This window comes from Numida meleagris, chromosome 7, assembly GCF_002078875.1.
Source record: "Numida meleagris isolate 19003 breed g44 Domestic line chromosome 7, NumMel1.0, whole genome shotgun sequence".
Taxonomy (NCBI): domain Eukaryota; kingdom Metazoa; phylum Chordata; class Aves; order Galliformes; family Numididae; genus Numida; species Numida meleagris.
The window spans coordinates 22,333,859-22,359,570 of record NC_034415.1 but is presented as its reverse complement, the minus strand read 5'-3'; the positions used below and the strand labels follow the sequence as shown (position 1 = coordinate 22,359,570).

At 44.4% G+C, this 25,712-nt stretch overlaps 1 protein-coding gene across 1 annotated transcript in view; it reads left to right on the top strand.

Annotated features, from left to right (window-relative positions):
* Nucleotides 1-25,712, top strand: part of TRABD2B (TraB domain containing 2B) — a 271,338-nt gene that overhangs the window by 92,049 nt on the left and 153,577 nt on the right. The gene's annotated exons all lie outside the window — the stretch shown is intronic.

Genomic DNA, 25,712 nt, shown 5'->3' with positions numbered 1-25,712 from the left:
GTGTGTTCCAGTGAACAGATTTCCTGGACCATGAAGCCAAAAAACAGGGATTCCATACTGCTGCTTCTTGTGCTTTCTTCTGTGAAGCTTTGTGCAAGTTTCTGCCTCACTTTCCCTAACTAATATAAAGCCACATAATCTCTTCCTATTTTTACTCAGAGGATTAAAATCTCCAGTTGGAAACAGCAGAAGCTCGTTACATTGGTACTTCCTTTAGATTGGCATTAGGCGGTTGACTTACTTCATTGCAAGGGAGGAAACATGCCTCTTCCTCTCCCAGCTTTGTGTCCTGATGGATTATGTCGTGGCCAGGATGAGCGTTGTTGCACCATCAGCTGTGCCAGATGGCTTGTCTTCTTGGACAAAGCTAGGTGGACTCATGTGATTTTGCCTACATCAAATTACTGACCTAGGATAACAGTGGATGATTTCTTCCTCTTAATCACATCGAAAGGACTTGACAGTCTCTATTATGGCTTTATAAGAGCACAAGCTTGCAGGGAATTTTATGGATGGAATAAATCTTTATACAGAAATGCCAGGACTCTAGGACACTTGAGATTTGGAGTTTGAGTGTGTATATATTTATTTGTATATATGTTTACGGTTCTCTGTTTCCACAAGCCTCCCTCTGTGGAATAATAACGATCTTGCCAATTCCCTGCTCTCATGACCACCATGAAATGTTGATACATTACACTGCCTGAGCAAGATGCTGATGCCCTCCTACTTCTCTGGCAAGAGACTATAAGGAACACGAACTTAATGGAGCAGCCAGCTGGTGTGCTGGTGTGAAGCCATTGCTTCCCCAAGGAGGGAAGGTTACAGGCCTAGCAAGAATCCGGCAGCAAAAAGCAGATCTGAGATCTTCTGGGTGGTAATATTAACACTTTGGTAATGGCTTAGAGGAAAGCCCTAAGTCCTCTTGGACCTGGCTTCTGCCTGGTTGAGAAACCACGGAGCTCTGGTGAGTGTCATTCCAGCTGGAACAGAGCCTCACAGTGCTCTGTCCAGGAGAGGGAGAGAGGCAGAAGCGAGACATGAGTACAGACCACAGGACAGACAAGATGGAAATATCAGAAGACTTGAAGAGAGGCATAAACTTTGTATGCTCTCTGGATGCTACTGAGGCACCCTTTTCACCTTGAGCTGTTCTCAAGAGGCAATGAGAGAAAATCTAAAGTCCTGGTTGTGCCTTCCCAAAAGTTCCCTGAGGACATCTCTTCACGTGCAGATACAAAGACACACGTACACATTTCCAGTTCCTTCTCTTGCACACTTCACATACTCAGGAATGTCTTTCAGGATCGTGGTGTCAGCATTTCCAATAAAGATGGTTAATAAGCCTCTGCTTGCCAAGCAGTGTGTGGATATAGCTAGGAGAACATGTTTCTGTTTAAACAGCAAAACAAGTGAATAGGTTCCCCATTCCTTCCCTCCTCCTGTCTGCAATTCAAGTGGACTCCTAGACCTGGGGTATTATTCCTGGCTGAGAGGGAGAGTTTATATGAGTCCCTTGTTAATGCTCTTGGCAGCTCATCTCGCTATTCCTGTAATACTGCAGCACAGGTCTGGCCAGGCAGCAAAATGCAAAAGAAGATGGGAATTTGGGAGAACCAAGAAATGCTTCAGGTCAGGAGTAATACACTGAGTGGGGGGATGAGGATGTGGTGCTGGGGAGAACAGATGAGCTCCTTCAAGGTTCCAGTTCATGCGCTGAGCTGAGGAGAGAGGCAAAGCAGGAAGAAGACAGCAATTGACTCCTGAAGTGTTTTGCCTGGATGAACTTCTGTTTGTGAGAGTATCAATTTTAAAATGTGGAAGAAATTCCTGAAAACAAAAAAAGATAGGAGACAAATTGTTTCCCCTTTGGCACAGGACACGAAGTACTAGGCTTTTGGTACAGCCTAGCTGTCAGGTTTGATTTTGGTGAGGTCTTTCTTAGCAGGAGGGGCAGAACAGCTTGGGTAACATGTAGAGCTTTCACCACAAGAGTTTCTTCAGGAGAGTTTAGATATGCATTTATTAGGAACTTTTTAGGTCTAACTAGAAAGAGAGGCTGATCTTCGCTAGCTTATTTTCTGAAATTCCTGCTGTATTAGACTGAAAGGTATCTCTGCTCTGCAGATCCCAGGAGTCTGAACTGTAGCTGTAGGCAGACATCACAGTGGTGATTCACACAGCAGCAGAAGGCTTAGATGATACTCACCTAGATAACCCTAGCAGACCTTTCTCCACCTTCCCAGCTGGTTTGGTTGGGAGGTCATTATATCTGAACACCTATTCAGTGCATACTAGTCAGGCATCTGTTTTCTATATCTAGCCTGCAGCAATGATACAGACTGGTCAAGCTCTCCTGTTTGCCTGTTGCAGCCTCTGATGCTTCCACACATGGTGTAGAGCAAAAATAACCTCTAAGCAATTGTGTTCATGTGTATGGGGGAGGAGATCCTTCCTGATCTGAAACAGGAGGGTTTTGTTATATCTATGCTCTGCAAACAGAGCCAGGATTAAGACAGAATACATCAGAGTGAATTCAAATAACTCTATTCTCCTCAGCCCCATTGGAAGTTGAGAAGGAAAATGCAGAAAGTCATTCCATTTGCCAGAGAGGTTGTGTGATATGGTGATCATCCATCCTGATGCACTGTAGAGTATTTGAAATGTGCTTTCTCGAGAAGTTATCTGCTCCCCTGGATTTACTTTTTGATTTTAAATATACAATACAGTAACTCCTTGGCAGTTCAGATTAGCTGCATGTTTCATAAAGAATGCAGGCTTGAGTCATTTTCTCCCAAAGTGTTTGCCTATGTAGTCTGTGAATCATATTCTCTTTAACCGGCGTAATCCATAATCACTCCCTCGCGCTTGTCAAGAATCTGGCCTTGACTTTGGTACCTGTCATATACACATAGAGTTTCTGCTTTGATACGGTTTAGTTTTTAGGTAGTCTTGTGTGGAGCCAGGAGTTGGACGGGATGATCCTTGTGGGTCCCTTCCAACTGAGACATTCTATGATTCTATGAAATGGGAATTTGATTCCTCAAATTGTGACTATCACTGAATTTTGAAAAAGTTGCCAGCAGAGGTCTTAAAGCTTCAGTATTTTACTATCCAAACCTCTATTCTATGTCTTTAGAAAGGATGCCTGACATCCTAAACTTCTGTTTTATAAGGGAGGTTTGCCCAGGATTAAGCCTGTGAACTTGTGTGGCTTTCCTGGTAATTAATTTTAATACAAGCACCCCTGTGTATTTGCAGAGCCGTAAAGGTATGGTCAGATCAAAAGCATTAGATTCTGCCTTCGGATGAACGCTGAAGCCAGCACCTTAGGGAAAAAAAGTGAATGCTGAGTGAGCTCTGTGCAATTTAAGTTCCTGCAAAACGCTCTTCTAGCCTTCCTCTTTGTGCCATGTTAGCACAGCCTGTGATGGTACCAGGGCCTGCGACAGGCAGTGCATTAGCAGCTAGGTGAGGTCATGCTTGTAATTAGTTTGTTTTCTGAAACTATGTTTGTTTCCCTCTCCCGCTGCTAAAGCTGTGGTTCCTGCCTGACCCCAGGATGTGCAGGGGAAACGTGCCACTTGGAAATGTGCCTGTGAGATGGATTGGTTTTGAAACTCCAGGGAACAACTTGGCCCTTGCTGCTTGCCTACTTGTGACTTGCAAAGCGTTAAAACTGGGATGTACTGTGTCATGGCAGTGCAGTTCTTGAGGCTTTGACTCAACAGTTAACAGAGCTGCGTCTTAGCAGTGCCTGTAGTCATGATCTATGTAGACTGTTCCTTGAAGGAGCTTGATTTCTATTGCATGTGATCACATCCTCCTTTCCTACTGCTTTTCCTCCTTTTCTGTGGTTTCCCTTTGGTGTCTCTTGGGGCAGAAAGGTAGCAGTACAGGACTGGCTGACATCTCTGCCACCACATCCAGGTTCTGCTTTCTGTAGCTAATAGACTAGTTATTTGTTCGTAATTGCTATAAAAAGTACTGCCATTGTATAAGCATGTGTAATATATAATTATGCCATTAGCATCATCATAATAATAGCAGACACTATAGCACTATTAATACTGCAGACTGTAATAACACTGCAGACACTGTAGTCACCATCTGAAGTTAGTTCTTGTGCCATTCTTCTTAATCAGAACCACACAGGCTTCTTGAAGGAAATACTCCAGGGCCCATCCTCATGGAAACTGGTTTCAGTGAGGTTCACACTTGATGTGGGATTTGCTGTTTCTCCCCTCTCTGCTCCCACACCCGGGCGGGAGAAATGCAGCAGGTCCCAGATGGGAAAAGGCGGAAGGAACAAATCTGGCTCTCTTCCCCTTCCTCTGTGAAGTCTTGTGTTGCATGTACCTCAGGCTGAGCTTGGATTTTCCACCCCAAATCCCGTTAAGCCCCTGATCCCTCTCCCAGGGAGCGGTGATGACACTGTAACCCAGGGCAGCAGAGCAGCAGCTTGGACCTTCAGGCCTGTGGTATTAAATCAAAGGTTTCTTGCCGGGTTTAGGTAATCCAAGTGGGCACAGTTCCCTTTTGTTAACCAACAGGCCTGAGGGGACCAAGTCTCAATTATTTTACTGACCTAGGAGTACAAAAAGATTTTCCAATGAAACAATAAAACCATATTAATAATACACGTGGAGAGTATGTCATAAATTAAAGGATTGAATGCCTTTGGAGTGGGGCTTTTGCCCATGTGAGAATTTCCCTTTTGCCTTTCTTCATTGGAGGATAGCTTGTGCATTTGACATAAAAATTAAAGACTTTCTGCTAAGAGAGAGGAGTGCAGAAACCTCAATCCCAACTACTTTATCTATCCTTCCGCTTACTGCAGTGCCTGCTAAAACCTCAAGTCTGACTGCAGGCCAGGAGGAGGACTTGACACCATCCCTGGAGAAAGCCACATCCATAGCTGCTGCCCCCACTTCAGAGGTTGTTTCAGGGCATATCCAAATGAAAAGCCAAATCCTGCATTACTGAAACTCCCTAGGGAGCTGGGGGTGTTCTGCCTGGATGGATCCCTGTGTTGTACACGTGGTGGGGGCTCCACCTCCCAGATGAAAGTCACTCTGACAGTTGCCTGTCACACATGCCTCTTTACATTCAAGCCACTTGCCGAGGACAGACATTGCGTTTAGGAATGTGTGAAGGTATCACTCCAGGAAGTTTAGTTACTCCAAAGCCAAGGCTTAGAGCCAGGGGCCCATCTAACCTCAGTGTTGATAGGAGTGGGGTGGGATTGACATTCCAGGCTCCTCTGCACTTGGCAGGCAGCATTCTATACTGCAGAAATTTATTGGGACCTGTAGTGGGGTATCCGATGGAAGACTGGCATAGTCTACGTCTCCAAAAATCTTTCCATCCCACAAGATAGCCATAGCCAACACCACTTCTAGACTCCTAATGGATCACTAGGTGGGAAGGATGTCTGTCCAGACAGTTACATTGCACATGCATATTTGATGTGCTGCCATGAAATGCCTTCTGATCAGAAGCCAGCTGGGGATCTATAGTGTAGTTCTGGCTTTACTTTCTAAGGCATCATTAGCACAAATCTGGCTTTTGCTAGAGCTGGACCTGCCTCCAGCTGGACGTGGGAGAAAGTAGGAATGCAGGTGATGGTGGTGACAAGACAGAAGTTATTTCAGGACAGACTTCCCTTGGAGCTGTTTAACTCTCTGCAGTGTGTGCTTGTGGGGGCAGAGAGCTGGCTGTCAGCTACCAGCACACCAAAGGCTCCAGCTTGAGCCTCCCTCAGCTGCAGCCCAGCTAGCTGGAGAGAGTCCACGTGTAAGGCAGAGGTGGAAATCCCATAAGCCTTGAAGAACAGCTCAGTTTTGGAAGGCATCTCCAGCAGTCTCCAGTCCCTCACTGAAAGCTGGGCCAGCTTCAAAGCGACAATGCCTCTGCGTGCTCCCAAGTGGTCATCTGAGTCCATCAACATTAAGTAAGCTGTGTTGTCTTTCAAACAACAGGTACGTGCTAGCTCTGCACGTCTGGGGAGCAGTGAGTTCAGGAGTGCTGTAGGATACAGCTGGGCTGGCTGGACCCAATGTTACCTCCAGCAGCATGGCCATGCCTCAGACAGGAGGTTATCTCCAGGCCCAAGCAGCTGCAGCTGGAAGGGGATAAATGAGCAGAGCTGTCGGGACCACTCCTGCCCTCCAGAGGCTGAGATTCCACTGCCATCACAGAAAGAGAGCATGGAAGGGGAGAGGTCAAACTACATGCACAAAGAGCTGAGAGTAGAACAAACGTTTTTGGAGTCATAGGCCAGGAAGTCTCTGGTAGTCAGGGCTGCCTCTCTGGTGCCGTGCTCCCTGATGTTCTGCATCCCTCTGCCAGCTGCCGTTCCGTGTGCAGCTTTATGGCTTCCATAATAGGCCTCAAGGGAAAGAAGAGGCATTTCTGCTGGAGAAGTCTCATCTTATATTCAAAAATGTTTTCCATCTTTTTTAGGAATAGGCTAACAAGGCAGAACCAGGAGACATGGGGAGTGTTAGCCAGCGCAGGGGCTTGGCAGAAGCTGTTGCTGATGCTGGTTGAGCATGGGCACCTTGTTTTAACCTCCCATCCCTCAGTCTCCTGGCCTCTACAAGTACCTCCCAGGCATTGCTCCTGTGTGTGTCCTCAGGCAATGCTGAGTCCTTACATTCTGTTGTATCCAGGACCCTTTCTGGTATCTGGGCCCTGAACATGGCACTAAGCAAACCCAGAAAGTGCTGGCAGTGCTTGCTGACCCTTGTTTTGCTCTGACCTGTCGGGCTCAAGATCTCTTTGGTGAAAGTCTGCTATGTGTTAGCAAGTAACTGTTCAAACACAGATGCTGCCTGTGTCAAGGAGGTTTTTTGCTTAGAAAGTACAGACAAATATTGATCCTCTATTGAGCCTGGAGAGCAGGCTTGAGTAACGCAATGACATGTGATGAGAGCTGAAAGAGATCCCACAGCACAGGGATTGAAGGTACTAAAGGGCCTCTTATTTACTGATAGGCAAAGCTTGACGTGCCTCTAATCCCTCTGGCCAATGTGGTCATGGGGGTTTAGCTTTAACCAATTTCTAATTAAAAGTGTTTACAGATGAGTGCTTTATTTACCCAGCATTAATTATAAAGGGCTTTGCACTAGCGAGGAGCAAAGAGTTTCCTGTCTGCTTTTGCAAAACCCTTGCTGGGACCTCACTTTCCCCAGAAGGTCCATAATAAAGTTATTATAATGACAGTCTTTGTGATGAGATCCTGAGCAGATGGGGGCAGGAAGACGGAAGCGTTTCCACTACACATGCGCCGATTGTCACAGGTTCAGAAATCCTCTATTAACTGGGTTTTGTGCCTGGATGCTTGCCAGTTGCCATCCAGGGTCTGGGCCCAGAAGTCATTAGTTTAAACCCCAGCGTAATCATTTTTAAGTTAGACATGTTTAAAATGAAAGCAGGGGGATATTGGCCGAGTGTAATGCTTGCTGCCCTTTGTGTGGTCGGGAACGGGCTGTGTGCTGAGGGGTGGAATCAGCAAGGGACACCGGATCCCAGCGCTGTGTCTGCACCTATCCGTAACAAACTGCAGCGTCTCTACCAGCTGCTCCAATGGAGCCAAACGCTAAGTGTTTTGTCATATTTATCCACTTTCCTGTTTCGAGGAAAATTAAGTTTTTTCCTCCACACCGTGCCCGTTTTGACCGGATTTCTCAGAAAGAGAAAATCCAGTTGGGAAATTTTCATTTCAGATCTTTGGTTCTGTTTAAAAAAAAAAAAAAAAAAAGGTTCATTATGCAATGTCAAGTTTAACAAATGATTCCTTTTTTATTATTTTCTTCCCTCCCCACACCGTATTTCCCTACTAGTAGTATTTTATTCTGTGTTGTAACAGCCTGTAATTCTATACACATTTGTAACGAAAAAATTTCCAGAACTGCTGTTCTTGAGAAATTTTGGTTCATGGGAACGCAGGCCCCGAGATGTTGACATTTCCCACACAGCGCGCTGTTCTGGCGCTTGCAGTCATAGCCACCGCGGCGTGCAGAACTGTTAACACGGTACGTGGGAATAAGAGATCAGGTGGTAAGAGCATTACACCAGCTTCAACCGCCTCTCTCGACAATGATGTCAGTTGGTTCTTTAATAAATAAGGGGCTTTGTCAGGCTTTTTGCCACTTTGTCTTTGGTGCTTTTGAAAATTCATTCTTTAACGTGAAAACGAATGGTTTCTTTAAAACTCAATAAAGAAACTCCGGATACCATATCCACGAGCTGACGTACAGAGTTTAGCACAAATTCTATGCGTTGCTTGTGTACATCAATACTGAATTCAGCTTTCCAGAAGAGCTGCAATAACATAATGCCCAGAAAATAAAACACTTATTCCCATGTGGCCAAAGCTTTCAGCATAGCATTGTGATTCACGTGGCTTTTCTTTAAGTGTTGGGAAGCGTTCACCTTCAGATGTTCTGGTACAGAAATGTATTTGTTCGTGAACATGCATGTTAGGAGCGGTCTGCAGGCGTGATCTTTTCTGCTTTGTGTTTCTTCGTACCCTGTGTATGAGTTTGTTCTTACTAAGATGCACTACGCGGCATTGTAACAGTTATTTTTAAGCCTTCTCAATGTTACTTCAAAATAACATATTTTTATAATATGGGAAAGGAGGGGGAGGGAAGGAGGCATCCTTAAGAACCTCTGAAGTCTATGTATCGGAAATCATTGTGGATCACTCCACCCTGGTTGTTATGCTGTTTGGCTCCTCCCGTGTCTCCATCCCATGAAGGATGCTGTCAGTTTGTGTCCTGTGAGGATGCTTGAGGTGAGCGTGTGCTTCCTCCTTCAGCACACACCTCCCCATCTCGTGGGGCTCGTGGTGAGAGCTCGCTGGGTTTGGGGTCAGGGGCTCAGCCCAGGCTTTTCTTCTCTGTGAATTTGCATAAGGCTTTATTATTCAGCCCGGCAGCTCCCCAGCGATCCTTAGGGTAAGGCTGTGTTCTAGGCTGGTGCCCTGTCTGCAACAAATACGCCTGTGAAAGCCCGATTAATGCCAAATTATACTTAAGGGAAATCTTTACCTTCAGCTATGATACTGTAAATTATTGAATGCTGCAGAGAAAACTACCACGCGGTCTTTCTAAAAATACCTACCTCTGTCATAGACATAGGCAGCTTCAAAAGGTTTATTGAGGGGGACTGGGAGATTAATTTCCGTTAAAGATGCAATTTCCTTATTAAAAAAAAAATTATAATTTAAGTGGTGCTGTAAAAGCAAAGCTAAAAATAAAGGGAAATCATATGAATTCAAGCCATGTGCTTACTGCAAACTTTGCTAGACTTTCACCATTCTGAAGCAAGCCAGCGGAGGAGGGCTTACAGATCGGTAGCAGCAAGAGACCTTTGTTTGCTGTGGCTGCAGTGCAGATGTTGTCCTGCAGCCCTTTGAAATCAGTGATCGTCCTGCAAAGCCCAGCCCTGCTGTGAGTGATCTGCTGGGATGCAGCCGGGGTGATGGGGCCAGCCCAGCCGCCAGCTCCTGGTCCAGTGCCTGCTGCAGACAGGTTGAGCGCTGGCCTGGGCAGCGGGCTGGCTCCTGGCTCTGGCGAGCGTGCTGGTGAGCAGAGGTGCTGAGAAGCACCTTCACTTTAGGAAGGTCCTTTGTACAGCGCCTGCAATGCAGGATGTTTCACTTTTACCTCTGTAGCAGCCAGGCTTCTTTCCCTGGGGCCTTGAGTCAAGTGATCGAAAATCCCCAGACTCCAATCCCACATATCTTCAGCTGCTTTTTATTTTTATTTCTTGCTTTTCAAGTCTGATGCAGAGGCTCTTTAGCTCCTGTGAACCTGCGAGTCTTAAAGACTTTTCCCCACCAATTTACAGACTGTGAGTAATAGTTTTGTCAGTCCTTCGCTATAGGGCCTCAGCGACTGAGGGAAAGTCACATCACATACAGGCCCATTGTATACCCCAAGTGTCCTCTAAGGCTGGTAGGATTTCCTCAGTCGCCCTTCACTGCCTCCCCTCCGCCCTGTTGCTCCTAATGTGATTTCATTTTAAACGATGGTGAAAGATGTGAAAGCAGATATGCACAGCAAGATGTAAAGCCCTCCGGTCTGTCAGTGTGCCTCCAGAAAATCACTGTCACAGGCAGGAGACCAGGCTCTCATCTGTGAAACCTGGTAGTGTGGAGTACAGCGAACTGTAACCTGAGAGCTGAAAAATTCATAGTTTTCAAAATTAGGGCTTGGCTTTGGTAGGCAGGGGGAAGTTTGGACGGTGGTCCAAGGTTATATTCACTGGAATGCTCCCTGACGATGGCAGCACTGAGACCTCAGTCCCAGCTGAGATCAGGCTCCTTTCCAAACTGGAAATTTAAATGGGTTGGTGAGACTTCATGTTTTGACAGCACTTCTTCAGTTCAGACGCTATCTAGGCAACAGCAAATGAGACCTCTTGACATCCATGCTGCGAGTAGAACTGGATGGCAGATGGATTTTCCAGTTTCTTGAGGTTCTGGGAAGTGAGCAAAAGAGATTTTGTTCTGTGTTGGAACAAAAAAGCAGAATTGTTTTGGGTCATTTGAAACATTTTCAATATATTCAAAGCACTTCATTCAGATTTCAACCCCTTGCATTTTAGTAGAAAGTAGAGTCTATTTTAAAGAATGTAATTTTGCAGGGAAAAAAAACGAACTTCTCGGTGGAAGTATGGAAACAGACCATTGACTCTTAAAAATAGTTTCCCTGAATTTTTCCAGTAAAGAAATATTTTTATAGTGACTATGATTTTATTTTTAAACTGTTTAATTAAAGCAAGGGTAGTTCTTAGGAAAGCTGGACATCCAGTTGATACTTCGTGTCAGCTCTCTCTATTGCTTGTCTTCCCACATAGTTCCCCTTCCTAGCAAATCTAATGCTCAGCAGTGGCAAAATTTGATCGCTTGGATTTCCTGTTCTTGCAGCAAGCATCCTGCATAGCCACCACATTTAAGTGGACCTCCTTAGGTAGCCCTTCTCCCAGGGGACAACTTTAGCTATTGCTGAAATTCCCTTGTTGGCTTCAGAATTTTTTTTGATGAAAGCTTCATGAAAACTGACTCATTTCCGTGGAAATTTCCCAATTTAAAAAATTGTTTTTTTTCTAACAATGGTCTGTCAAAATACTGCTGTCCCGTTGTGCCTGCCTCTCACCTCAATTAGGACTTTAAGAAACACATACATGTATAACCGGATAAAAAAATTTGAATAGTTGAATAGAAGGACAAAATCTGAAAAAGGTTAGGAGAAAACAGGGAGATTGCTACCAGTTTAGAACGAGGTGGGGGGACATTCAGAAAGGGGCAATGCTGAAGACAGAAGATCTGCACTTTCCCAAGGGCACAGTTCTGTGCGGGCTGCCACGTTCAATCAGAATAATCGCCCAAGTAGATCAAATTTATGAAGTTGCCCAGTGATGGGTCTGCACTGTAAATAAAGGCAAATTAGCTGGCAGTGTGTTAGCACGTATTTCACTTGTGTCACAGTGTAGTAATGAACCTTGTATCAAAGTCTACAACGCCATCTGAGTTTTATATGCCCCATTTCCTACATGTTTTGAACAGTGGAACCAATTTATAACGTAATGATTTTTCCATACATAATTTCTTTCTTATGATTTCCATAACTTGGAGTTTTTACTATGACTAGGGCTGAAGGCAGCCTCGTAAAGGATATGAAAAGAAGGCTGGCTAAAGTGTCTCATAAAGACATAGCTTGAGTGATTTGCTAGTTACTCTCTATAGGTTTGATTGTGTCTTGGATTTTGTGCCACGCGAGGAGCCAGCAGCCCACATTTCCAGCTGGCTTCACACTGAGCAGTCTGTCCTACCAGGTGCCCAGCATTCCTGCCTGCTGCCTCCTCATTTCAGAAAGCAGGGTCTGGAAAGTGGGGATCTGTGGGCCAGAGGGACAGGTGGAGCTTGGCCACCTATACTCAGTCACTGGCCAAGGGGACAAATAGAAATTTGCTCTTGGTTTAAGCCAGCCTGCGAGTGTGTTGATGAAATGGTTGGACAAACTCTACACAGAGCCAGAAGTGAGAGTACATGCCCTGGTCTGACGCTGGACTCCATCTCCTATTTGAGATGAAAATAAAAGTGTCTGAATTTTAAAAGGGAGTTGGATTTGGTGTTGGCTATGTGTGATGTGACCCCTTCCCTCCTCTAATGGGCAGGATGTGACACCATTTCACTGGGTACCATTAGTGGAGGAACCAGATTGTCTCAACCATGATGGCAAACAGCGTTGGGCTGGGGAAGAGGGGAGCACAGCTGTCACAAGGGAACAAGTCAGGAAATGCCCCCTGTCTACTAGGTGAGCTTTTGTAGCTGTATGTTGTCACCTGCCTGAAAATGACACATTGGTTGACTCCTTGGTATTCAAAGTGATGCTAAATGAAGAAAACAGCTTGCTCTATGGGAAAGAAAAGACAGGAAGATCCCACTCCCTTCCCCCCCCCCCGAAAAAAAAAAAAAAAAGAAAAAAGAAAAAAAAAAGAAAAGAAAGAGACCACATTTATTTCAGCTGTATCAAGACAAAATCCTTCCAGTTTTGGTTTTCCGCCTCTAAGCCCTATATAGCAGGACTTTTTCAAACATTGCAAGCAAGCTGCTTTACGTCCCTTGCTGTCCTTACATTCTTTCTGGATCCTTAATCCCTGCAAAAGCAATCTTGAATTGACACCATTCTAAAATTACCATTCTGCTTTGGGAGCGTGGTACTGCCTTATCAAAGCTCTAACCTTTAGTAATACCAAGGGAAGCCTTTCATAGAGACACACTTTCTTTTTCCCATCGGAGAGGAGGTTTGTTAGACACAAGTGCCTGGTTAGCTGATGTAAGTCTTCTGCCCCATGCCTCCATCCTGGTGTAGAAGGATGCTGAGGGATCAAGTGAATGGGGGAGAGGCAGGTGGGGAATAGGGAACACCTATAAACTTCTCTACATAAAGTTATGCTGAAAAAAATACTAGATGGCACTGTTTATTTTTCTGTACAACTCTCCAGCTCCTGGTGACAATACACCAAAAGCGTATCCTGCTACTACTGCAGCCTCTTCTTGCCACGGACAAGTCAGGAAACCGTCCCTGTAATACATCTGGTTATGTGGGTTTTCCCCACAGTAACAAATGCCACAGGAAAAAACACCATACAAACGATAGAAAAAAACATGTGAAGTGTTGCTTCCTATTGCTTTCCTCATTTTTTGTTTCCTTTCCATCTGCTGGCTGCTGGTCACGTCCTTCTCCTAGAGATGCATTCCATTTAATGCAGATAAATGAGTATTGTGGGTTCGTAGCACGTGGCTTTTGCCTCAGCTGGATAAATAGCATGAATCCCTTCCGCCTTTCAAAGCCTCTCAACCACTCAGCTCAAAATACCTATTTAATCTAACTTTATAAGTTAATAAATCACTCATGATAATTAAACATTAGCTCCGCTTGCCAGCAGAGTGCTGGGGAAGGCAGATGGATCGGTGCTGTGTCTATCTTGGTTTGCCCTGCCCTGTTCCTCCTACAGCAGCAGAGCCACGTGTGGGGGGGAAGCATCCTGAGAGACGCTGACAAATGCCACATCTCGTGCCCTGTGGATGCAGTGGTGGATTATAAACCTTTTAGCACCAGAGCTGTCTCTCCTGGGACACTTGGAGCCCAGCACTGCTTTGCGGAGTGATAACTTGCAGGCTGACAACAGCTTAGTGAGGGTGTGTTGTCCTGGTGATTAGCAGTAGCGGCGGCTGTTGGCAAGGTGAAGAGCAGGTCCCTGAGTGTCCTCAGGGCAGGAAAGGCCAGGGCTCATCGTTTCCTGGTCACAGAGGTGCTGGAAGCCTTGCTGTAGGCTGAGACATGGGAAGGAGGGGTCTGTATCTCCCCTGACCTGAGCCACGTGGGAGTTAATGACAGTGGAAAAGGTTCCTCTGTAAGCAGCAAGGAGGAGATGCATGCAGTCCCCCTACCACAGTTTGCACACATGTGCTCTTTACTGAGCAGAGGTGGGGCCTGGATAGCAGATGCCATCTGTCCTTGTGTTTCTGCGGAGCCAAGCTTGGGACACCTCTTGTAATTCAAAACCGCTCTTACCTGGCAGTGTAGTTGTATTCAGGAATTTAGGTTTATGTGTAGGTTTTTATATTTTGTAGGTATTCTAGTCTGAAATCAAGATGCTTTTGTAGAGCCACTCTGAAGCTCAGTAATACGCAGCTAGATTTATTTGGATATCTGAGCTGCTATTATCTGCAGATTTGCCTTCTATTTTTTAGGGAATGTATGAATATATGTTTCCCAGGCAAGCCATGCATGCCTTGAGCTCTGGTTACAGCAGCAAGCTCAGTGCCAAACTTGACCATCAGTGGCTCTCTGCCTTTTCACATTGTGCAGTTGCTGAGTCTTTGGCCATGGGGTTTTGAAAGGGAGCATAGTCTGTCCAAAAACTCTGCCTTTTCCATTAAAATAGTGGTCTGCACTGTCTAGGATTGGGTAATGGATGATTTTCGTTTCAGAGGTGTTGAACGTCCTTCTTTGCCCTGAATCCCCGAAGACTCAAACTGTAACTGTGGCTGCAATGAGTTGTGCCTCTGGAATTGTATCTGCCTTTTACTTCCAGCTCTGAAAGCTGTAGGTGCAAAATCATAGGTCACTTTGCAGCCCCAGAGCTTTTCTCTTGATACCCCAATTCCCTTGTGCCTAACCTGTGTTTTTTTGGCTTTGCTGTGTGAAGAGATTTATACACAGGAAATGGAGAATATGACATTTTGTTTGTGGCTCTGTGTCTGTGTAATATCTTTAATATGAAACTAGTTGCCACTTAATTATACAGGCTAAAGACCTCCATTCAGTGTGTTGCATACAATTTATGAGTCTCAGTTCTCCCAGACACACATTACAGCCGTGTGGCAACACCCAGGTGACTAACATTCCTTTTTAATTTAATTTCCTTACATAAATAGCTTCATTAAGGATCAGTTATTTGGGCACAGAAAATAGCAGTTCAATAGGTAAGACTAAGCCATTGAGTTTAGTACCCTGCTACTGTTAGAGCTGAGAGTAGCACCAGAGTTTAGCGTCGACCTCCTCCTGCTCAGTAATTTTTTTTACTTTCACACCAGGAATTCTCTGGTGAAGGTGCTGGACTTACTTCAGAGATAATTCAGTGTACGAGGTTGGATTGGAATTTCTACGAGAGCAATGCTAAGGAGGATATTTTCAGTCTTACGATCAAGATAGATGCTTTTGCTGGGATTTCTGATTTGCTCATGGATATCTCTTTGATAAAAAGAAGCTCCCCTGCTTACAAGTTAGGTTCACATAGGTCTTAGAAAATTGATTCCTACCTTTGGTTATCCATTCTAGAGCTGGAAACAACTGGAAATCAATGAGACCTTGATGAACTTGGGAAACTCCTGATGATAACCTTGAGGCAGTGCTGTGACAAATTGTCTTCCAATTCTTAAAGATTTTTTCCCTGCTACCGCATTAACTCACCGCTTTCACATGAGCAGAAATATGATGAGCGTGTCATAGCAACACAGAACTCATTACCTGAGGTACTCAAGACTTCTTTTCCCTGAGATCACTGGTTCACAAGCCTGCAGGCTCCCTGGTCCTGCCAAAAGTGGGAGGAAACATTGCCAGAAAGGTCGATATTGCTGATGGCTTTGGCATCTTCAGGCTATCTCCAGAAGACTGTACGGTTAAAAGTATTTTTGGGGAATGCAGGAAAATGCAAAGAAAGTTAGACATTTGCCTCTTGTTGCGTACATGATGTTGTGTAATTGTTTGTAAGTGGTATAAACACTCGTTGTCCAGGATATAAGCCAAGTCTTAACCATCTACAGGTAGGGATCACTCTCAATAGACGTACTGTTATATATATAACATTATCTGTTATGTAGAAGCATCTGATTTTTATTACTCTCAGAGATAGGATGTCAGGCTCAGAGAACCGTAGACCTGAATGCATGTTGAAGGCATAGCAGTGGGTGTTTCTTAAAACACCAGCCAAGTGTAAATTCTGCAAAAACCCTTTCGAGATGGGTGGTCTTGCTTGTTGGACGTAGGCTTTTGCTTTTCAGCGGAGAAAGGGATGAGTGATGATTATCTCTTGCTTTTTCCCGCTTTTCTTCTTTTAGTGATAAATAAAACTAGTCTTGCTTGAAGTGATGGCTTTTTAATGATGCATGTCAGACGTGAAAGCAGTATCGCTCCTGTTTTAAAAGGGCATGTAATGTAACAAGCTGGCTGAGTTTCATTCCCAAATCACCGCTGCTCAGCAATGTTCCCTCTATCAGCATGGAAATGAATGAGCTCTCGCTGCCTGCAGAGGCTGGGGAGGCCTTGCTTTGCCTGGATATTGCCTCCTTGTTCTCTGTGGGGGAAAAAAAGGTATAAAATAGCAGACCTTCAACTTTTTCTGATTGCCGAACGACCTCCAAGAAGAAAATATGTGTGAACCCTGAATACTTGTCCAAGGAACTGCATTTCTGTGGGGCTCGTAACACTGTTAATAATTGCACTAGCTCCCCGCAGGGTCCCAGCTCTAGTTTGGGATATTGGTGACCTAACAAATAGGTTGAGGAGTTCGGAGAGAAAAATCTTTGAGGCAGCTGGGCCTGTGGAGAAGCCCTGAGTAGATCTTTTACGTTATCTGGAGGTAGTTCACATGAAGACAATGATGGAGGGTTGTTAGTACTCGTTAGCTGGAGATCGGCTTTCCTTGGGTGAGAGGTGCTGCCTACTTGCTGCTGCTGCTCTGTGGCAATGTGGATTGAAATGAGTTCATCTAAAACTTTTAGGAGTGCAGTGGTAGTGACAGATATGCCCCATCCTTGGTAGTGTCTAAGGCCAGGTTGGATGGAGCCCTGGGCAAGTTGGTCTAGTGGGTGGCATCCCTGCCCATGGCAAGCAGTTGGAACCAGGTGGCCTTCAAGATCCCTTCCAACTCAAACCTTTCTGTGATTCTGTGTGACTATGAAATGCTGCAGCTATGGAAGGGAGAAGGCTACCAAGGGAGCCTGATACCCGGTATCAATATGAGCATATTTGTGTTTTCCTCAGCAGTCTTCCCCAGTGCTGCAAGATAAACCTGGGCTTGATGTGAACCATGAGCTATTTGCAGAGCACACCATCGAAGATACCAAGTCAGAGGCCAAAATACACCAGCTCCACCCCTTCACCCTTTGAATTCAGTGCACAGCCTCCCAGAAACTAGGATCCTTTCCAGTGCATTATCCAGTCCAATTTGAAGTGACCTAAGCGGTGAACCGGCACTTCCCCTGGCAGCTTGTTAGGATGTTTTCTCCCCTTATCCTACTCATATTTCCCATTTCTTTATTTCAGCTCATTACCTCCTTTTGCCTGGTGGAGGACAAATGTGCTTCACCACTAAATAGCCCGTAGTGAATCATGGCTTCAGTCATGTACCATTAATCCCTGGAGTACAGCAGTACTTGCTCACCCTTCTGCGTGCTCCAGGAGAGAGCGAATGATTGACAATGGTCATACATGCTTAAAGTGTTAATTGTTTAATGTCTTGCTAATTTTCATTTGCTCTGTTCCTGTTGGGAGGAGTGTAATGGCAGATTCTGGGTAAAATACTGCCCTTGTCTGCTGCTTATCATTGCTGGAAACATGCCTCTCCTATCATAGTATGCACAGCCCCAAGGCATGGAACAAAAATGAAGGCTATTTTTGTATAAATAAACACCAAACTGCTCTGAGTTCTACATCTTTGGTGGCCAAGAAAAGGGATCTGTGTATTGGAATCTGCTCTGTGAAGTAGGCATAACCTTTCTCATGCCCCCTTATTATATGCAAGGGTTTTGCCTGGCTACTGACCCAACCTCATTTTTAGAAGGCCTTTGTGCACTGAAGTCCTTCCATGTTTCAGCCTCAACCTTTGCCAAGCACTTACACAGGTGGAGCATGTTAAGGCCATGAGTTGAATTACATGAGACGGTTCTTGCACTCGTTACTTTGCTGGAATGTGCTCGAAATTTCCCGAAAGTAGTGGTTACATTGGATTCAGTGCTTCCCTCAGAATAAACTAAACGCTGACTGCATAAGTTGTCTTTTCAGTTCACGCCTGTTGTCCTGTACTCCTGGGAGAGCTGAGTAGTTGAGATAGGGCTGATGAGCCAGCGCAGGCTGCAGTGATCCCATCCTAACTTTCAGTTTGGGTTTGTACTTCTCAGGGTTAGCCATATCATTTGGTCACGTCATTTCATAGCAACTGGTTCTGCAACACTGAATCCTTTCTCTCACAGTGCTCCTTGCCATGCTTCTCAGGCTGATCCCATCCATCTTTTACTTGAGACCTAGGTTTTAGTGGGTTCCATGGACTGTCATAACCACTCAGCTTTTGCCACAGTTTGGTAGAACGCAGTTAGGGCTTGCGTAGTTTTCAGTGTGGGCAGTACTAAGTATAAACTTGAGTTTATGACACTGTGAGTTTGATTCAGGAAAATAAGCAGCCCTTCATAAATAGTGAGGGCCTTCTGACAGGTTCACAGAGATGAAAATGCTATTTGCAAGTTCTGAATAGCAAGTTGGATAAAGAAATCTTTTCAGCCGTCTCTATTTTTTCTTTCAGTTTGCATCTAATCATAGATTTCCTTTGTATTTTATAAAATATCCATTTTTAGTCTAATTGCAGACTATAAATCAAACCCTAAAGTAAGCAAGAATGTCTGACTGTCAGCAACTCCAATGGGGAGATGTGACAGCAAACTGGCCTGTCTATCCAAACTTGCATTTAAAAAAAAATATGTGGAAAGACTTGGGATGTGATGAGAGATGAATTCCACAGGTCGCCCTGTACTTCTCATTCCCTTTGAACAGCATCTTGCAAGCTCCAGGGGTAAAGAAAACATTCTTTAAAAACCATTTGGGGAAAGACACAACCAACAGGCAACGCTGGCTTGTAGCTAATCAGGCTGCACAGTTTTGGGAGGTCATTTCCTCACCTGGTTGCTCCCCCAGAGTCTGAAGATGGCTCTGGTATCATCAGAGAGAGCGATGTCGCTGTGTGCAGTTGCAGATACTGATGAAAACAAGAGAACGCAGTGCAGGTCTTCATTCCTGAGCCCAGATGGCAGAAAATTGTACCAAGTAAGAGCACACAAACCAGATACTTACAAACCCAAGGGGAAAGCCATGAAATATTCATGAAGTCTTTTCTAATGAAAGAGACTTATTCATATATATATAAATATATATATGCACACTTTTGAAATCTATTCAAGCCAAATAAGACTTTCTTAGTCACCTTGCATAAAATAGGAAAGCAGATGACTTGAGTTCTGCCTCCATTATACAGTCATTAGGAGGCAGAAACAGCTCTGGAGAAGGAGCCTCTGGTGCTCTGCTGCTTTCTAAAGATGTGTGCCTTTCCTCTGGCCTTGCTAGCGTTTTCAGCAGCTGCTCTGAGGAAAATCACTTGCTGCTACTTAATGTAGTAAATAAGTCAGCCTTTATAATTTATCACCCTCTTTGCAAAAATAATGCATAATAGCTCAAACCTATCAAGGGAAAAAGGTTTTTAGTACCCTGGGAGTGGCAACATGAGGTTGGTGACTCCAGAAAGCATGGATGTGCCAGTACGGTTTGGAAACCTCACTAGAAAATGTAGCCCTGAGTAGTGTGCCCAAACCACGCAGACACCTGATTCCTTTGCCAAGGTCTTAAATACAGAGACAGTTATCTTCTGTGCTTGTATTGCTTATGCTCAATCTGTCAATAAACAGTCCAAACTTTGCACCATCATTAAAGTCCTTTATAAAAACAAGAAAGAAAAAGAAGAGGGTAGAATGAGAAGTCTGTAACTAATAACCAGAAGTTTATTTTAGGAGTTTTGCTTGATGTCTGAAAATAAGTAGCTCTGAATTAGACTCTCACTTGCCTTTTAAAGCAAAGTCGTCTGCTTTAGAAAAAAAAGCCTTTTATTCTTAGCCTTATTCAAACATACAATTATGTTTGTGATTACATTTGCCAAAGTAGCTTCGGCATTTTCTTTTCTGGGAAATTTGTAAGCAAAGTTTGCCACATGTTCTCCATATATTAATTATGACAGTGACAGGAAGAGCGAGTTAGGAAGTGAAACTGCTGGTGACATTACTTTAATAGGCAAGAAACAGCTGATAATGCTTGTGTTTGGTCCCAGTAAGGAATACTGTCCTGCTCCCTTTCCTTGCTCCTGATATGGATGTGAGATGGATGGTATTTTAACTATGTGTGTTGACATTTCTCTTTTTGAGACCAAGCTTAAGGCCCTCTTTTCCCTATTTGGCATTTGTTCTTAGACGGAAATCAGGTGGCACAGTTTGTCCTTCACAGCTTTATCAGTGATGGGAATCTCTGTGAGGAGAAGGAGTTGCTGCTCAGAGTAGCTGTGCTTGGTAGGGCAATTTGCCATATCTCCACTTAACTGAATTTTTTCTTAATCTTGTAGTTTTCTTTCTGGACCCTATCTTTCTAGACTTCAATTGGTAAATATTTATGGAATTGTTTTAATATCCACTAGCCAGAGATGTGTCAGCTTTTTGTCTAATTAATATATTGTAAATTCCCCAGGAAGAGACCATTTCTCTCTGTGTTTGAAGAGTTAGCACAACAATTTCAACTCCCGTGGGAGTTATCCTGATTGCTGCCATGGGATGCCTGGTCTCAGCTGGTGGTTTGGGTTCTCCCCAACCTGAGGACAGAGAGATGTGCCTGGGGAAGACAACTGGCTCCTGCTGTCCTACAGTGGGCATGGTTGGGGTATCTCCCAGCTCAGGTCAGCTGCATCAAATCCTGTGGCTAATTTCAAAGCATGCTATCTTATGCAGTGGGGCTTTGTGCTTTCATCTTGTCTAAAGGAGAATGCTTCCTGGGTCAGGATGTTGTGCTGGTCTTGGTTTGCTTGTGAAGGTCTGGCAGATGGAGGAGGTCTTGATGATGAGTGCTGTCTTGAGTTGGGGAGCAGAGACAGCCACGTGTTGCAGCAACCTAGCATTCCTCTTCCAACTCTTGAGGAAGACAGCTTCTTTGTCCTAAAATCCTGGACTTAATCTGTGTAGTTTAAACTGGTGGGTCAAGAGAAGGAGGCATTGGGTATACTAAGGTGTAGTATTTGTGCAATGGCTTTTCTGGGATGAATGTGTCAGGGGCAAGCAGGTGAATGTGGCTGTGGGTAGTTCTTCACTGACGTAGCTTCAGGGCAGTGATTTGGGATGTGCCACATCTGCTCTGTCTCCTCCCCTTCACGGTTTTCTGTTTTGGTGGGAAGTCTTTTCCTTTTTATTTTTTGTTGTTGTTGAAAGGAAAAGGTTTGAATGCAGAATGTGAAGCTCCTGTAGTGTAGGTATATGCTAGCTGACTTTGATGCAGTTCTGTGTCTGTATAGAATGGAAAATAACAGAATTGGGGGGAAAACATAGCAAACTGAGTTTGAGAATTGTCTTCCTTTCCTCACCAGAGGGATCAGGCCATCAAGGTTCATGCCCACTGTGGCTTTGGATGTATATTTCCTTGCACACCTCTTCATTAGTTGCCATCAGGTACTTAGGCAGGGCTCTCGATGGCCGCAGTGATTTCCTTTCCCTGTCCAGGTATTCTTCCACTCACATTCCAGTCCACAGGGTTAATATCTTCATCATGTTTTATCTGCGGCCAAGTTTGGCAACCCAACATTCGCTCTCACCTGTTTCTTCATTTTTTTCACATGCGGTTCATTGACAGAGAAAATATCACTGGCAAAAACAAAGTCTGACATCACCATGCCTAGGGTCTGTTTATTTATCCTTTCATCACCTAGTAAGTATCTAGGACAAACAGTATTGAACTGGAAGACGTGTACGTACCTTTCATAACCTCTTCATTTTGTTTAAATGCCCCAGCCTTGGGCTGTATTTAACGTGAAGCTCTGGGAACTGCATTCATAAAGCAGATACTCAGCTGTTCTAAGTTACTGTAGCTCTGTTAAAGTCAGTGATACTATGCTGATTTATAGTAGCTGACCTGTGCAGGAGCCAAGGAGAACACATATAAATGGCAGACATTCCAATAACTAAATTAAGCATGGGAAAACGCGCGCTGGCTCCTTGGAAAATACTCCTAACCAGATCTGTAAGTGTTTGGAACAGGTACCCAAGCGAAGTGTTGGAAAGTTTGCCTTTTGTGTGTTTTGCAATGTGGAAGAGATGGAGCGTTTTGAGAGCTAGGAACTACCCAGAAATATATTAACCAGATGCTGCACATGCCTGGTAGAGAGCGTAGTAATAAAATGACTTCACTCTTGAGAAGAACACTTGGACTTAAACCTGGCCGGTTTGCAGGTATTTCTATACCGAGTCACTGCATTTAACTGTGTGCACCTCGTGATACTCCCCAGCACAGCACATGACAACGTAGAAGCAGGACAAAAAATTGTTATACCATATCTGGACCTTGGCTCAGCTGCTGGCAGTCAGAGCTGTGTTCATAGGCAGATGGGCCTGTGTGTGGCAACACCTCTCTGTCACATCTCTCAGTCAGCATTTGTTCCCTGGTGTGAGGTAAGAATAAACCTGTTTTCTCCTTCTGACACAGCGTGTCAGAATGTGATTTCTCCTGCTATTGGAAATCCATACAAGTTCACTGGCCCTGATAAGGGCAACATCTTCCCAACAGCGTTTGGTGGACGGCAATGCCATCCACCCTAGATCATCACTCCTCTCCCCACTTCATTGCACTGCTCTTATGCGGAGAACTCGGGATTAGCTCAGCATTTTTCCCTGAAGCGCACTCCGACACCTGGACACGATGTACCGTTCCTTTACAGGTCTGAGCCATTAGTGGTGCCATCAGTGCTCTCAGTTCTGCCAGCTGCCAGAAATCAGTGTAAAGAGTAGCACGTAAATATCGAGACCCCTGAGGCTGCTGTGTCATCAGCAAATAAGCTAACCAACAGCACTGTGCAAAGGTGTTTTGTCTGGCCTTGCCCTCTGCTGGTGTGCGTTTTTCCAAGTGGTACACAATTTTTCATTCCTGCTCTCAATCTGGCAGCATGCAGTCAGGTTCTGTAACAACAAACAGTGAAAAAGGACTGGGCTTTATGGACTTTAGGAAGTAAAGCAGAGAATAAAACATGGTCCATTAACCTGCCAGAAAAGATACATGGAAGACAGGAGTGACTCTTAAGCCACCCTGCTAGAACATGAGTTTTTTCTTTTTTGCTAAACTGATTTCCTTATGAATTATTTTCTTACTGCATAATAACTACGAAGAAAAGTATGTTTTAGTTATTCACACTGACCTTTTAAACTTCCAAGAGAACTGCATATTTTCTGAGGCCCCATGTAGGGCCTATTAATAATTATGCACTCCTGCTGAGCTCCATTGATTAGTTTGGGTCCTATTTCACACTGTAAAATGAAAAAAAAAGTCCCTAGTGTTTGTGTATGTTTTTTCTTTTTATGTTCAGCTCTCCTCGGCTATAGATCAAGTTTTGCTGTTAGCAGAGATTTCGGCCCATATTGATGCGTTGCTGTGCTGGAGGCTCTGAAAGACAGAAAGAAAGGCAAAATCAGATGGAGGAAAGGGGGGAAAAGGTGGGACCTGTGATCCAGGGTGACAGTGGAGTTCAGCTGGTGTGATAAGGGGCAATGTCAGTGACAACATTGTGCATTAGCATGCTGTGGTCCTACTCATGCCTTTTTCATTTCTGCTAGCAAACATTTCTTTGTGAATAAATCTACTTTCTTGGCAGTGCTGTATTAGTACTTTAGTTTCATTAAAGAGTCTGGAAACACCCCAGTGGTTCAGGCTGAGATATATAATACTGCTAACACAGATTTGTTTCATAACCCACAAACTATTAAAAATATTAGCGTCCTCCTGGGAGTCGCCTTTAAAGATTCCCTTTCTCTTTCTCTCTCTCACTTTCAGAGCTAGGCTAAGACAGCCAGCAATAATGCAAAGCAAGCTCAATTTATTCAGCTAAAAAAATAGACAACACAGTATTTTACTACTTCTGAGCACTTTCTCAGTCTGAATTTTGCTTTGTGTTCCACTTCTTATCCAACGTAAACAGTTGTAAAGGAGAGTTGCTGAGACAACATGTGGATATTTCAAAAGGTAGACTTTACCCGTCCAAAGGGAGATGGCTTTTCGTTGGGAGTGAATTTAGTCTGGGACTTTGTAATGGGATGTGTTGGTCCCTTCAAGACTGAGCAGGGAATGCCAAGTCCCTTCAGGACTGAACAGATTTGTGTGTGCGTAGGGGGACAAAATAACTAGAAGAAAAGTGACAGTCCCTGTGCAAAGAGAATGGAAAGCCAATGGAAATGCTAAGAGGTGCTCCAGATGGCTTTGAGTTTTGTTAATGTGCCTTTTGGGGTGCTTGTTTGGACTTTGCCATTGGGCAGGAGAGGAGGTGAGCGAGGAGTCCAGAGCCATGGGGTAAAGAAAGGAGCACCTCCCTCAGCTTCCAGACAGCAGGCAGGAAATCCAATTCAGAGTCACCAAAAACCTGGATGGGGCACACTGTGAGGGCTGTGGTGTCCTCTCAACACATCTTTTTGAATCAGTATCTCCTTATTTTGTTCAGTTCCCCCAAATGCTGCTCATTTGAAGGGACGTGGGACGTGAACGTAACGTCTGTGTCACAGGAAGATGAGTGCATGTCTCTGCTCTACTAGAGCCTGTAGTGGCCTGTTGGCCTGTGTGCCTGAGCGTGCTCCGAGATCTCCGAGATACGATTTGTCGTATCAAACAGCATGGTGGTAGGACTGGGGCATCATCTGCAAGAGAGGGCAGAAGGGACATTCCTAAGAAATCTTGTATTTCTGGAGGTAAAAGCCTATTCTGAAGTTTAATTTGGATGCTTAGCTAAGTATAGTAAGCATTAGCTTTCCCGTTCTCTTATTTCCTAGGAGTTATAATTGAGGGGAATCTATTATGAAAAGCTCTTCTTATGCTGCTTCTGTAATTTAATGTCCATCACAATAGCATCAAGAGGTCCCAGGAGGAACCAGAGCTTCCTAGCCCACCACTGCCCTTGATTTCTCTTACCCAGTCTTGTAGCACAGGCTGCAGCTGTGTAGTTAAGGGCAAGGAAGGATGCAGAAAAGTGGGCTCTTTGTGTTACAGAGAGGGCATGGAAGCACAGAGAGCAGCAGTAACTTGCCCAGAGTCATCCAGGGAATCGCAGACAGAGCTAGGAACTGAGGTGTTGCTTTTCTTCAGCCCAGTCACTATGTTACCCTCAAAATAGTCCAGTCTATTTCTGCTGAAAAAGCAAAATTTATAAATATTTGTTTAAATCCTAGCTACCAGATTCATTTAGAGTTTTTATGTAAGATTGGCGAGTCAGAGCTTGAGATTTTTTTTCTGTACCATTTGAAGAAAGTGTGAAGAAACTTCTAAACTGCCGAATCCAAATCTGAACCAAATTTCCCCTGCTTTGAACTCTGCTTTTTGCAGACTGTAATAACATTTATCCACATTTCAGAGGGTATCCTTGCAGATGGAAGGAAATACAGTAGCACTGTTTGACACAGAAGAAATTAGATTTATGTGAAATTCCCTTTCCCTGTGTCTCTTGCCTTATTTCCATCCGACCTACAGTTAACAATCAGCAGTGTTTCACTTTCAGATAGTGTGGTTTTCATTACAGAGGCTAAGGGAGTTGAAAGTATTCTCCAAGCACAAGGCATACATAACATCCTACCCCATTTCTTT